The 13,344-nt window shown below is 37.8% G+C and overlaps 1 protein-coding gene across 1 annotated transcript in view; it reads left to right on the forward strand.

The window, feature by feature from the left end:
* Window positions 1-100: 100 nt before the first annotated feature.
* Window positions 101-13,344, forward strand: part of LOC136249540 (uncharacterized) — a 36,863-nt gene continuing 23,619 nt past the window's right edge. Inside the window, exons 1-4 of the mRNA XM_066041583.1 lie at window positions 101-182; window positions 240-483; window positions 1,037-1,216; window positions 1,278-1,471. The gene's annotated coding sequence lies outside the window, so the exon portion shown is untranslated. The remainder of the gene's footprint in view (window positions 183-239; window positions 484-1,036; window positions 1,217-1,277; window positions 1,472-13,344) is intronic.

Genomic DNA, 13,344 nt, shown 5'->3' on the forward strand with positions numbered 1-13,344 from the left:
AACACTAATCAGGTTTGGGTTGATCGGTAAGTATATTATACATTCACATGTTTCTATTTGTCATTGTTTATTGATAGCTGCAATTTTTATGAAAACTATGCACTGTTTGGAGGATCAGCATTTGGACTTAGATCAAATGTACGTATAGATTTTGCTGATTATCCTGCTAAAATTTCCAACTGGTACGTCAATATTTCTGTGTTTGGATAAGATATTGTTTACTGAATTTGTTTATTTAGCAATTTTGAAGGCAATGTCAATGCACAAGACTATCGATCCAGTTTATATCGTTTTGGACTAAATGCAGCAATATCCACTGTCCATTTGTCATTAAGTTTTCTGGGGACCAATATGTTCACTTCTAATATTGGAGGTTGTCTCAATGTTGACAATGCTCAAGTTGATATCAGAGGCAAACTGAATTTCACAAACAATAATGGGACATTGATTGGCACTGCAATGAGAGTAGCAGGACTATCTCTGGTTAGTATTTGACTGCACTTATACCAATGCTGTATCAATACAGGCATCAGTATCCAGTATTGGTACAATGTATATCTTGATATTGATGATTTTATGATAGTATATTATCACCACAACATTTCAAGTAAATTAGGGTAACAGCCCTAGGATTAGAGAGCTTATACACAAGGTAGTACAGATTTCAATGTCACATTTATTGGTAGTCATTTATTTGATGATTTTATAGTAGCTAAAAATAGTGTGTTGAAATAGCTATTTGTATACAATATCACTATTGTGGGATTATGTCAGGTAATGAAAGGAGAGGATGACACAACAAACATTGGGCTATATATAGATTGAATTATGAGAAGACTTGTGCCTCATACACCCTAAGCCAGATCCTTGCCAACTGAATGCCACAAGTCTCTATTTGATCATGAGGTCGCCATAACCACCAAATAAAATGGTTCACAAAACCAGTTTGAGTGTTTTTATCTCATGTATTTTACAACTTATTCATCATTGATAGTCTCTTTAAAGTGTGATTACACTGTTTGTCATGGTTCTGTAGATTCAACTATTCCCAAAAGCAAACATAAATTTTGATCATAACAGTGCATCGTATCTTGGGGGAGCAGTAGGTGTTGATAACATTCCTGTTGAAGATGATTTTGGTCTTGTACTAAACTACAATTGTTTCTTCCAATATAACATTGGAAAAGATGATGAACAATGTCCTTCACAGTGGAATGTAAGACATTTGAGTTATTGTCAACGTGCATGCACTTTAACACTTTAACATCTGTTTTTAGGCTACTATATCATTTAGTAACAATCAAGCCACAATCCAAGGGGACAGCATCTATGCTCAAGACATCAGTAGGTGTATGTCAACTCCTTGTTATAGCAGCAATAGAGATTCAGACAGCAGCACTTATGATGGTTCAATTTTCAGCCTACCTAATTTATTTCATTATTCAATAACTAGTAATAAATCGACTACCAGGTGAAGTGTATGTGGATGTGTTGTGTACTTCCTTTGTGTTATCTTGTGTATCTAGTATATAGGCATGGCAAGACTACAACATATTATTAGTAGGTTACACTGTAGTATCGATGAAATTTCTAAATGCTAGCATTATTTACAGCCAATGTGTGTATGCGTAGATATGTCTGGTCACTTTTTGAGGTAGAATTCATCAACAGTAGCTTGCTAAAACCAGTATTTGGTACCACAATAAAACTTTATGCTGCGATGTTGCAAGCCTATAGCTCTGTGCTGCTTCTGTGACTTAACACTCTAGAAAGACAAAATTGCTTATGCATCAAAGTTAAGAGTACGTAGCTCACTGAATCATGCATGGAACAATTATATGTTCAATCAAGCCTGCAGGCTTACCAAAAGGCTCACCTTTTCTTTAAACTTTGTCCCAGTCCATACATAGATAGTAAAGGTAGTCCACACAAGCGACGTAATGGTGGCAAGCACGACACCATACATACAAAGGTGGCAGTCAAGAAATGGCTGTAATGATATTTATGCTAATAAATTTTACAACCAATTTATTTGCAGCCATTTCTTGACTGCCACCTTTGATTTCACAATTTTTTTCACCCAGACTTTTTATGACCGCACCATTTTTTACAGCTTGGCTGTTTTTGTGTGGATATTAATTACAGATTATAATTTTATTGATGATCTTCAATGGCTAAAGTTTGTGCTGCTGCTGTTATTTTGTTTCATGTAATCAGCTACAGAGGTAACATTTTCTTTGCTAGTCATGGGCATTGATAACAGTATATATGGACACTTGCTCTGGATTAGATGGAGAGGCAAAACTGAGTGGTATGTACTCTGCTTTTGCAATTAACTCTGTAAGGGTAAATGCCTAAAGCCAATAAAATTGTCTCCAGATCACTCAAGTTCCCTCCCAAAGCAAATTGGTAGATAACTCATCTATATATGTACAAATTTGTTATCGATGAATAGACCTGTATTAAGGCAAGCTAAGTTTATGTGGGCATAAATCTGCTATATCAAGACACACGGTAGTGTGTCGTGCGGCCCAAGAAGCCGGCGCGTAACACCCGTGAGTATATTGACAGGAAGAAAGAAAACGCAATTTTCGCACCTTCGTAGCTCTGTGATGCCTTGATGAAACAAGACGATTTTTGCTGTGGACATTCCCCCTACCTTCAGCACTCCACATTCCAAATTTGAGCGAAATCGCTTCAAGAATTCCCGAGATATGCGACTTCCAAAATTGGCTTAGTTTCTTCTCGTTTTTTTTCTTCCTCTTTTCGCACACTTACAAAAACTGCTATACAACGCGAAAGCAATATTCGATCGCCTTGAAATTTGGCACACAGAAGGGGGGTATAAAGGTGCATCTCTGTACCAACTTTGGCTGGAATACAATAAACAGGCAAAGAGTTATGAGCGATTATTCACGAAAAATAACACCAATATGTTGTCACGCCTACAGGGTAAACCGCGTAAGGGAAGAAGCTGAAAATCGGTGGGTGAATAGCTTAACTATTGAACCTCAAACCTTTTGTGGTTTGAAAGAAATCGAGCTAAAACCAGGAAGATACAACGAAAAAACCAACAGTGTGTAACAATTACGCAATCGAAATTAGCTAATAAAAAACGACTGCTTGCCACGCCTACCAGACAAACCGCTTGGGGTAATGCTTTGAAAATCGCTGTACAGATGGAGTTATCATCTTAGAAAGGCTCTTCAATGGTGTAGAAGAATCAGACTTAAAGCCACGGAGTTATAACACGAAATCCAACTTGGTCTAGCAAGTGCGAGATCGAGATACTCTAATAGAGCAGTCCTCCTAATAGAGCAGTCATCCTAATAGAGCAGTCACTCGAAGAGAATTCAAGAGATAAGTTAGAAACAAGTAACCTGTATAGAGATCAGCTACAAACAAGTCACCCTGTAGAGAGATCAGCCACAAACAATTCACCCTGTAGAGAGATCAGCTAGAAGAAGTTACCTTGTAGGGAATTCATGCAACTATAGAAAGAGATAATTCAGCTAGAAGAACTCACCTTGTAGACTTCAGCTACAAAGAAACCACAATGTAGAGAGTTCAGCTACAAACAAATCGCCCTGTAGAGAGATCAGCTAGAAGAAGTTACCTTGTAGAGAGCTCAGCTACAAAGAAACCATCATGTAGAGAGTTCAGCTGCAAACAAATCACCTGTAGAGAGTTCAGCTACAAACAAATCTCCCTGTAGAGAAATCAGCTAGGAGAAGTTTCCCTGTAGAGAGTTCAGTTACAAAGAAACCACCATGTAGAGAATTCATTTACAAACTAGTGACCCTGTAGAGACATCAGCTAGAAGAAGTTACCTTGTAAAGAGTTCAGCTATATAGAAATCATTCTGTAAACAGCTCAGCTGCAAACAAATCACCTGTACAGAATTCAGCTACAAACAAATCACCCTGTAGAAAGATCAGCTAGAAGTCACCTTGTAGAGAGTTCAGCTACAAAGAAACCACCATGTAGGGAGTTCAGCTAGAAGAAGGTACCTTGTAGAGAGTTCAGCTACAAAGAAACCATTATGAAGAGAGTTCAGCTGCAAACAAATCTCCCTGTAGAGAGTTTAGTTAGAAGAAGTTACCTTGTAGAGAGTTCAGCTACAAAGAAACCATCATGTAGAGAGTTCAGCTGCAAACAAATCACCTGTAGAGAGTTCAGCTACAAACAAATCTCCCTGTAGAGAAATCAGCTAGGAGAAGTTTCCTTGTAGAGAGTTCAGTTACAAAGAAACCACCATGTAGAGAATTCATTTACAAACTAGTGACCCTGTAGAGACATCATCTAGAAGAAGTTACCTTGTAAAGAGTTCAGCTACATAGAAATCATTCTGTAAAGAGCTCAGCTGCAAACAAATCACCTGTACAGAATTCAGCTACCAACAAATCACCCTGTAGAAAGATCAGATAGAAGAAATCACCTTGTAGAGAGTTCAGCTACAAAGAAACCACCATGTACGGAGTTCAGCTAGAAGAAGGTACCTTGTAGAGAGTTCAGCTACAAAGAAATCATCATGAAGAGAGTTCCGCTGCAAACAAATCTCCCTGTAGAGAGTTTAGTTAGAAGAAGTTACCTTGTAGAGAGTTCAGCTACATAGAAATCATTCTGTAAAGAGCTCAGCTGCAAACAAATCACCTGTACAGAATTCAGCTACAAGCAAATCACCCTGTAGAAAGATCAGCTAGAAGTCACCTTGTAGAGAGTTCAGCTACAAAGAAACCACCATGCAGGGAGTTCAGCTAGAAGAAGGTACCTTGTAGAGAGTTCAGCTACAGCTGAACTCTTTACAAGGTAACTTCTTCTAGATGATGTCTCTACAGGGTCACTAGTTTGTAAATGAATTCTCTACATGGTGGTTTCTTTGTAACTGAACTCTCTACAAGGAAACTTCTCCTAGCTGATTTCTCTACAGGGAGATTTGTTTGTAGCTGAACTCTCTACAGGTGATTTATTTGCAGCTGAACTCTCTACATGATGGTTTCTTTGTAGCTGAACTCTCTACAAGGTAACTTCTTCTAACTAAACTCTCCACAGGGAGATTTGTTTGCAGCTGAACTCTCTTCATGATGGTTTCTTTACATAGAAATCATTCTGTAAAGAGCTCAGCTGCAAACAAATCACCTGTACAGAATTCAGCTACCAACAAATCACCCTGTAGAAAGATCAGATAGAAGAAATCACCTTGTAGAGAGTTCAGCTACAAAGAAACCACCATGTACGGAGTTCAGCTAGAAGAAGGTACCTTGTAGAGAGTTCAGCTACAAAGAAATCATCATGAAGAGAGTTCCGCTGCAAACAAATCTCCCTGTAGAGAGTTTAGTTAGAAGAAGTTACCTTGTAGAGAGTGCAGCTACAAAGAAGCCATTCTGTAAAGAGCTCAGCTGCAAACAAATCACCTGTACAGAATTCAGCTACAAACAAATCACCCTGTAGAGAGATCAGCTAGAAGAAGTTACCTTGTAGAGAGTTCAGCTACAAATTTAAAGAAACCATCATGTGGAGAGTTCAGCTGCAAACAAATCACCTGTAGAGAGTTCAGCTACAAAGAAACCACCATGTAGGGAGTTCAGCTAGAAGAAGTTACCTTGTAGAGAGTTCAGCTACAAAGAAACTATCATGAAGAGAGTTCAGCTGCAAACAAATCTCCCTGTAGAGAGTTTAGTTAGAAGAAGTTACCTTGTAGAGTTCAGCTACAAAGAAACCATCATGAAGAGAGTTCAGCTACAAACAAATCATCCTGTAGAGAGATCAGCTAGAAGAAGTCACCTTGTAGAGAGTTCAGCTGTAAAGAAACCACCATATAGAGAGTTCAGATGCAAACAAATCACCCTGTAGAAAAATCAGCTTTAAACAAATCACCCTGTCGAAAGATCAGCTAGAAGAAGTCACCTTATAGAGAGTTCAGCTACAAGGAAACCATCATGAAGAGAGTTCAGCTGCAAACAAATCTCCCTGTAGAGAGTTCAGTTAGAAGAAGTTACCTTGTAGAGAGTTCAGCTACAAAGAAACCATCATGAAGAGAGTTCAGCTACAAACACATCACCCTGTAGAGAGATCAGCTATAAGAAGTCACCTTGTAGAGAGATCAGCTAGAAGAAGTCACCTTGTAGAGAGTTCAGCTACAAAGAAACCATCATGAAGAGAGTTCAGCTACAAACAAATCACCCTGTAGAGAGATCAGCTAGAAGAAGTCAACTTGTAGAGAGTTCAGCTACAAAGAAACCACCATATAGAGAGTTCAGCTGCAAACAAATCACCCTGTAGAAAAATCAGCTACAAACAAATTACCCTGTAGAAAGATCAGCTAGAAGAAGTCACCTTGTAGGGAGTTCAGCTACAAAGAAACCACCATGTAGGGAGTTCAGCTAGAAGAAGTTACCTTGTAGAGAGTTCAGCTACAAAGAAACCATTCTGTAAAGAGCTCAGCAGCAAAAAAATCACCTGTACAGAATCCAGCTACAAATAAATCACCCTGTAGAGAGAACAGCTAGAAGAAGTTACCTTGTTGATAGTTCAGCTACAAACAAATCACCCTGTAGAGAGATCAGCTAGAAGAAGTTACCTTGAAGAGTGTTCAGTTACACAGAAACCACCATGGACAGTTCTGTAATAAATATATGTATTATATATATATACATAATTTGTACATTTACTGATAAATCAGAAATATTTAAGGTACATCTGCTTCATCTTTACTTCTTCCTGTGGTAAAGAAAAAAGATAGGTTAAAAAAATCCCAAAGCAGGCCATAGGCTGGCTTTGGGGTATACAAATACAAAAAGAAGTGAAATCTAATCCAAAACATCCAAGCTGTAAAAAAAGTGTGCTGCCCTCAAAAAGGCTATGGTGGAAAAAGATGTGAAATCCAAGGTGGCGGCCAAGAAATGGCTGTGATGGTAGGTTAATGGTAAAAATTTTAATAATGACAATTCAGGTGAATTTTGTGCCAATTGACCAAGCGGCACCAAAATTCACCTGAATTGTTGTTATTAAAATTTTTACCATTAACCTACCATCACAGCCAATTCTTGGCCGCCACCTTGGATTTCACATCTTTTTTCACCATAGCCTTTTTGAGGGCCGCACACTTTTTTACAGCTTGGCTGTTTTGGATTAGATATATATATATATATATATCAAGACACACGGTAGTGTGTCGTGCGGCCCAAGAAGCCGGTGCGCAACACCCGTGAGTATATTGACAGGAATAAAGAAAACAATTTTCGAACCTCCGTAGCTCTGTACTGCCTTGATGAAACAAGACCATTTTTGCTGTGACCACTCCCTCCACCTTCAGGACTCCACATTCCAAATTTGAGCAAAAGCGCTTCAAGCATTCCCGAGATATGCGACTTCAAAAATTGGCTTAGTTTCTTCCTTTTTTTTCCTTCTTATTTTTCTTCATCTTTTCACACACTTACAAAAACTGCTATAAAACGCGAACGCCATATCCGCTTGTCTTGAAATTTGGCACACAGAAGGGTGGTACAAAGGCACATCTCGGTACCTACTTTGGCAGGAATACGATAAACAGGCAAAGAGTTATGAGCGATTATTCACGAAATATAACACCAATATGTTGTCACGCCTACAGGGTAAACCGCGTATGGGAAGAAGCTGAAACTCGGTGAGTGAATAGATTTACTATTGATCCTCAAACCTTTTGTGGTTTGAAAGAAATCGAGCTAAAAACCAGGAAGATAAAACGAAAAAACCAACAGTGTGTAACAATAACGCAATCAAGATTAGCTAATAAAAAACGACTGCTTGCCTCCCCTACCAGATAAACCGCTAGGGGTAATGCTTTGAAAATCGCTGTATAGATGGAGCAATCATCTTAGAAAGGCTCTTCAATGGTGTAGAAGAATCAGACATAAAGCCACGGAGTTATAACACGAAATCCAACTTGGTCTAGCAAGTGCGAGATCGAGATACTCTAATAGAGCGGTTATCCTAATAGAGCAGTCACCCTGAAGAGAATTCAAGAGATCAGCTAGAAACAAGTAACCTGTATAGAGATCAGCTACAAAGAAACCACCATGTAGAGAGTTCAGCTACAAACAAATCGCCCTGTAGAGAGATCAGCTAGAAGAAGTTACCTTGTAGAGAGTTCAGCTACAAAGAAACCATCATGTAGAGAGTTCAACTGCAAACAAACCACATGTAGAGAGTTCAGCTACAAACAAATCTTCCTGTAGAGAGATCAGCTAGAAGAAATTTTCCTCTTAGAGAGTTCGGCTACAAACAAATCACCGTGTAGAAAGATCAGCTAGAAGAAGTCACCTTGTAGAGAGTTCAGTTACAAAGAAACCACCATGTAGAGAGTTCAGCTACAAACTAGTGACCTTGTAGAGACATCAGCTAGAAGAAGTCACCTTGTAGAGAGTTCAGCTACAATCAAACCACCATGTAGAGAGATCAGCTAAAAGAAATTACCTTGTAGAGAGTTCAGCTACAAAGAAACCACCATGTAGAGAGTTCAGTTGCAAAGAAATCACCCTGTAGAAAATTCAGCCACAAACAAATTGCCCTGTAGAAATATCAGTTAGAAGAAGTTACCTTGTAGATAGTTCAGCTACAAAGAAACCATTCTGTAAAGAGCTCAGCTACAAACAAATCACCTGTACAGAATTCAGCTACATATACAAACAAATTACCCTGTAGAGAGATCAGCTAGAAGAAGTTACCTTGTAGATAGTTCAGCTACAAACAAATCACCCTGTAGAGAGATCAGCTATATAGAAGAAGTTACCTTGTAGATCGTTCAGCTACAAATAATTCACCCTGTAGAGAGAGAAGCTAGAAGAAGTCACCTTGTAGAGTGTTCAGTTACAAAGAAACCACCATGGAGAGTTCTGTAATAAATATACTTGTAATGTATTATATATATATATAATTTGTACATTTACTGATAAAATCAGAAATATTTAAAGTACATCTGCTTCATATTTTCTTCTTCCTGTGGTAAAGAAATAGGATAGGTTAAAAAAAACCCAAAGCCATCCTATGGCCAGCTTTGGGGTATACAAAATTAATACAAAAAGAAGTGATATCTAATCAAAAACAGCCAAGCTGTAAAAAAAGGTGTGGCCCCTAAAAAGGCCAAGGTGAAAAAAGATGTGAAATCCAAGGTGGCGGCCAAGAAATGGCTGTGATGATAGGTTAATGGTAAAAATTTTAATAACGACAATTCAGGTGAATTTTGGACCAAGCTGCACCAAAATTCACCTGAATTGTCGTTATTAAAATTTTTACCATTAACCTACCATGACAGCCATTTCTTGGCCGCCACCTTGGATTTCACATCTTTTTTCACCATAGCCTTTTTGAGGGCCGCACTCTTTTTTTACAACGCTGTTTTGGATTATATAATATCACAAACATTGGCTAGCATTAAGAAAAACAACTACTAAGGAAACATTCACAGAGGCCATGTGGGATATTTATGTATGAATATTCAGAAACTAAAAAAATTGCTCCCAAAAGTTAGATTTATACATTTTAGAACAAGTCTCTTAGTCTGGGAAGTGCATAATATATGATTAATCCATGAGCCAAATCTAATTATGTTTTAGATTTCTAACATTGTTTTGTATTCTGTAGAAATTTTGCTACAGCTCCATCCGATTTGATCATTAGCAAGGTATATGCTCAATATGTGATAAGTACAGTAATAATGCATAGCATAGATATAGTGGGTTATAGTGATATATGCTGTAACTTGTAGTACATGATGTGGTACAAAATTAAGGGACAGCATGTTTAGCAGCTAGTGGACATTATATTGTACTAGACTAGGGATGCTTAGTGTTAGGAAATTACATTTTGTTCAGTCAGTTTAAGCAGTTGGTTATGAGGCTAAACATAAGGAATCACTCCATGTTGAATGTTTAGATGTTCTATATGGAAGGCAAGTGGCTGTAGAAAACAATAGCTCATGTAAATATTCGATATCATTTGTCCATTAAATTGTTGCTGTGTTGTGTGAAATGAAAGGTGTAACCCATTAATTCCTACTGAAATGATTACTGGAATGGTATGCCTTGAAGAGCCAAGATATGGGTTATCACTCCAGTGACCCATCCTTGTTTTGTGGCTTTTTCAGCTATCCCTATTACTGCCATCAGAGAAGGTATTGTTAACTACAATGTCTATTCTGAATTTTGCAACTATTTTGGCATTGTCAAAGCTCTAGCTATAGTCAGGAAACTAGAGTTATAGCCACATTTGCATTAATTGTATATAGCCACACTGCAACACAGTTGTATTGTGACTGCAGACTAGCTGTTTATATATATAAGCTCTTTGTGTTAAAAGTGTTAAGTGTATGTCCGTCAAAATTGTTCAAGTTGATTCTTAGTTGAAAATCTTATAATTTCTCAGGAAAACAAACCAATGCACGTCTTTCCAGGGGAGAAGTTTGATCTCATCCTTCAGATTCAAGATCAAAATGATAACTTACAGCTTGGAGTGTACACTTATCCATCTAATACACATTTCACTGAGGCAGATGTTACAGAAATTGACTTAACTGATAGTGGAACTGAGAGAAGTTTTGCAGTTGTGAGTAATGGCAATCAGAGGACAACATTAGTTATTCGTGGCTCACCAAAGAATTTTAACTACACATATTGTTTACATCATAAGAATGACACTGTTGATAAAAAACAGTTTGCTTTGCAGTTAATCGATTCATCTACAGGAAATGTGGTAAGTAATTTCGTGGTGGAATAATATTTACTAATTACACCATGGCTACAGGATTTACCTTATATATATATATTCCCAAGCCCAAGGGCCACAGGCCCTTGGGCTTGGGCATGTGTGGCCCGTGGGCTTGGGCATATATATCAGGCAAATCCTGAGTGGCATCCACACAAAAACAGTTAAACTGTGAAAAAAGGTGCGGTCTTAACAGGCCTGGGTGAAAAAGTTGCAAAATCAAAGGTGGCGGCCAACAAATGGCTGCAATGATGTTAATGCTAATAAATTTTATGCACATAGCCATTATTAAATTTATTATCATTAACATCATTGCAGTCATTTGTTGGCTACTACCTTTGATTTTACAACTTTTTCACCCAAGGCCACCACAGCTTTTTTCACAGCTTGGCTGTTTTTTGTGCAGATACCACTTGTTTTTGTAATTGCAAGCTCCAAAGCCACCCTATGGTTGGCTTTGATACTTTCTTTTAACTTTTTTACAGGAATCATCGAAGACTGCGTGGCTCATATGTATTTACGAAGAACTGCATGAATTAAGATGAATTTTGAAGGCGTCAATGATAACTAGGCAGATTCATCTCAAATTAGGAATGGAGATGCCCTATGCTGAGAACGTTTCCACAGCAGAAATGGTTAATAACCATTCAAGCACTATAGAACTACGGATATATGAAAACAGTATTTTCTTGGCTCCGTAAAATGAGTATGTTGCTCATCTGCACCCGCTGTACTTGGCCGCATGATACACACACTTGATATAGGCTATTTTCATAATATTTGTAGTACTCTAATAAAGCACACATATTTTCTGAGCACCTCATTGCAACACAAATAGAATAGATCCACAAGTTATCATTCTAGTGTAGTAAACCAGAACTTTTATTTTTAAGGTAGAAAATAAGTGAGGTGAGCAACTGACAGCAGTGGCAGAGTGGTAAAGGGCTTGGGTATATAGGTGTGGAGATCCCTGGTTCAAAACCTGGAGGTTTTTTCCTGACGTTTTTTGCACATGATTTTTACTTATCAGTGGCTGCTCTATTAGAGCACCTTGATCGTGCTTTCTTCACATGTTTAGTTTTGCTTTATAAGTAGCTAATTCTCTCAGTACTTCCAAACCACTAAATGTTTGCACTATGATAGTAACTTCATGTACAGACAAATTTTCAAGTTATTTCATCAAGCAGATTGTCCTGTAGGTGTGACAACAAATTGTTTTTGCAATTTTCAAAATCACACATAATTCTGTTGTTCTTGCTTCAATCTGTATGAAGATAAGGCTGTAAATGTGCTGTATTATTTATTTATTTATGGCTTTACAGCACAAATGCTGAAGGTCTGTAAGACACCTGGTCCTACAGCCTGTTTGAAGTTGTTACAGAAAGTGTGTTTGAAAAGGTAGAGAAAGGAGAAAAAATCCATGACTGTACCTGGGAAGCCTCGAGTTGGCAGCCATCCGATTAACGCTCCAACGCTTACAGGAGTCTTCCAGGCAGTCAGGATGTTTTCTCCTTGTCAATTTCATGTATATGTATCCATAGGAACTCTAGCAAGTGACTTATTATCTCAAAGTACCCCATGTGGAACCAAATGGATATTAGTTTTATTTATAAAGGCTTTACAGCACAAGTGCTGAAGGTCTGTAGGACCAGGTAAGCCTGCTTAAAGTTGTTACAGAAAGTGTGTTTGAAAAGGTAGAGAAAGGAGAAAAAATCTATGGCTGGACCTGGGAAGCCTCGAACCCACAGCCATCCGCTCTTACTGTCCTCATATTTGAAGTCAACTGACTAAAGCATGTACAGGTTATAGCAAGTGGAGTGAAAAGAAGTAGCAGATGAAGAAAAACATGAAGAAAATAAGATGAATTCTGAGGGTAGTGATGGCTGGGTGGATTCAACTCAAATTTGGAATAGGAGGTGCCCTACCCCAAGGGAGTTTCTGCGGCAAAACTGGTTAATTTCCATTCAGGCACTATTAAGCTACGAATGTGTGAAAACAGTGTTTTCTTAGTTTCTGTAAAATATACACTTGTCTGTTGCGCATCAGTAGATTTATAATTATGTAATTTAATTTAATTTGTATGGTCATATAAGACTTTGGTCTTTTTCAGAACCATTAATAATAAATAAATAAATAAATATGTACTTCACCATTATTACTTTTATACAGAGGTTTTTAATGTGGTTTTAAATAGTGGGAAAAAAATGATTATGGATTTCGCTGGTTGTAGTGATACCATTTCTAACCATTTCTAACCATTTCTAACCATTTCTAACCAAATAACCACTTTGTGGATGGTTAAAGTAACCTAAGGTGCTAAAATAAGTACATAGGTGTATAAGTTGAGAATATCTGAACCATCTTGTCATACACATGGCACCGTTTCTTTTGGTATGCATGGATTGCAGAGGTGCTTTTCGAACAATTCTAGATCTGAAATGCATGCTGTGTAATGGGTTGAACATAGCTGACAACGAAGCGTAATGGATACTTCACTTTTCAGACGAATAGCTGGGGTGCGTGGCACCATTTCAGATGTGGTATGCGTTCACCAGTCATAATAATAATATTATTTTACAAAAAAAGTTTACATATAAGTACACA

This window comes from Dysidea avara, chromosome 3 (assembly GCF_963678975.1).
Source record: "Dysidea avara chromosome 3, odDysAvar1.4, whole genome shotgun sequence".
Taxonomy (NCBI): Eukaryota; Metazoa; Porifera; class Demospongiae; order Dictyoceratida; family Dysideidae; genus Dysidea; species Dysidea avara.